Genomic DNA, 2,363 nt, shown 5'->3' on the forward strand with positions numbered 1-2,363 from the left:
GAGAGAGAGAAAGTGTATGTGTGTCTGCCCTGTCAGCTCCTAGTTCAGAGCCTGTAGACACTCAAATGGTGACAGGAAAGGTCACAGCAAAGGCAGGAGCTCAGAGCAATCCCTTGCACCCTCCTCCGCAGCCCAGTCTGACTTGAATATGCCCACCACGAACTTCCCAGATGAATTTTTTAAGGAGTCAGCATCTTTGCTACTAGAAGTCATATAGAGGAGTGGTTAAGCATGACACCTGGAGCCTAGCAGCCTGAGTTTATAGCCCAGCTCTGCCGCTTGACAGCTGTATGACCTTAAGCAAGTTATTTACCCACTATGGGCCTCAGATTTCCCCATCTGTAAGATGGTAATAATAATCGGGATGTTAAGAGGATGAAATGAGTTCAACCATATAAAACAATTACAACAGTGCCCGGTACATAGTAAATGCTCCATAAATGTTAGCTAGTTTCACTACTACTACAAATTGAAGACACAAGTACCGAAAAGCCCTCAGGAAACTTGTAATGTGAAAAATGATGAATGTATATTCCGGAAAAAAAAAATGGAAGTTGGTTTACATTTCCAAGGACAATAAGTCTTCCAGCCAAATTGAAGATGACAACCATGGAAATTTATGGATGAAATGAAAGAAGACAGAAAGATCAGAATCACTTTTATCTCTACCAGGGTAGCTTCTGATACTCCTTGGCCAATGGACCGATCTTTGCATTTGTAACCCTAACTTAGCAGGCTAAAGAGTTTCTGGAAGATGGTAGGATGTGGGCTCAGGAAGTCCCAGGTTGTCACTCAGACTGACCTGGAATTCTCTTTTGTCAAGACTATTTCTATACTCCAACAAAGCAGAGCACCCAGTGCCGCTTGCTGCTGACTGGCCTCGTGGTGAGTAAGACCTTCCTTTTACAAGAGAAGTAGCATGGCATTGAGAAGGAGCCCAGACTCTGGAGTTAGAGATGCTATCTATGTAAACTACCAGTTCAATGGTTGGCACAGAATAAGTACTCAATAAATGTCATTCTTATTATTTACTATTGTTGTTACTCTGCAGTGGTTTATACTTGTCATAATCCATGTGTCCCTCAGGAAACTTGGACTCAGCTTTGAAACAAATCCCATCTTAGGACTGCCCCTGCCTGCCCCTGGAGGTCCTTTCACTCCTGTAGAGCCCACCTTCCAGCTCCGGAGGTATGGATTCATCTGTGGCCTGGGCGACATTCTGACATCTGAAGCTATGTCTCCCCAACACCATCCAAGCAGGTAGCCTGCTTTGAATTTTGTTGTTTGAGGGGATGGGTAGGACAAGAAGCCTGCAAGCCTTTCTGCCTTTTGTTCATCCAGAGCCGAAGTCTCAGGAAACCTAGGGAGGTTTGCAGAGGAGGAAAAAGAAAGGGTTAGCGAGAGTAGATGGCCAGAAGCTGAGGAAGGAATGGAAAAGCAAGAGTTTGTCCTCCCCAACCAGCAAAGCAGAAGGATGTTCCCCGCAAGGTCAGGGGGAGCGGCGGGGTTCAGGGAATGAGCGAGGCCCATGAGTCCTTCTGGGGTTTTGAAATAAAAGGTGGTTTTGAAAATGCTGTAAAGTAATATTTCACGCATACCCAAGAGTGTAAACCGAGACCCACGTGTTCACTCTATAGTCTATACCTGGCGTTGGGTATACATGGGTAAAAACAACCCGATAGAGTCCCTGCCCTTGGGTAGCTTACAGACAACAAACAAGCACATAAATTTATAATTACAGAATATGGCAAATATTATGGAGGGAAAGCACTGTTACAGAGAACACTCAAGCAGCATAGTTAAGGACATGCCCTATATGAAAGAGACAAGCAGACCTTGTCTGCCTGGAATGAAGGCAGGCACCATGCAATGCAAGCTGGGCTGGAGAAGCAAGGGAGGGGAGAGCATTCTGGGCAGAAGGATGAGCTCAGGAAAGGCCCCGTGACAGAAAAGAATGGGATCTGTACGGATATTTGGGTGCTGAGGATCTAAATGTTTTTCTGGTATCCCTGGAAACTGGTGCCACAAGAGAACAGATTAAAAAGGACTAGGGGGTGGGCATTCTGATAGGTCTAGTTTCGGGGAAAGAGTGAGAAGGCCCAATGTGAGATCCAGCATCCCCTTGGTGAGAATCATCTTCCTAACCCGATCTTCCTTACCTGTGAAACAGAGATTGTACTGAGTGTGATAATGTCAATACCGGCACAAAGCAGGTGCTCCAAAATGGCTGTGATTATGATATTCTCTTACTGTAACCTTCCCCACCTTCATGACCTGGCTTCGAGGTGACTTCTTCCGCTCCTTCCCTGGACTTTAAGCTCCTTGAAAGCAGGAGCATGTCTGATTCATCCTTATATTCCACC

This window comes from Pteropus vampyrus, unplaced genomic scaffold (assembly GCF_000151845.1).
Source record: "Pteropus vampyrus isolate Shadow unplaced genomic scaffold, Pvam_2.0 Scaffold42, whole genome shotgun sequence".
Lineage (NCBI taxonomy): Eukaryota > Metazoa > Chordata > Mammalia > Chiroptera > Pteropodidae > Pteropus > Pteropus vampyrus.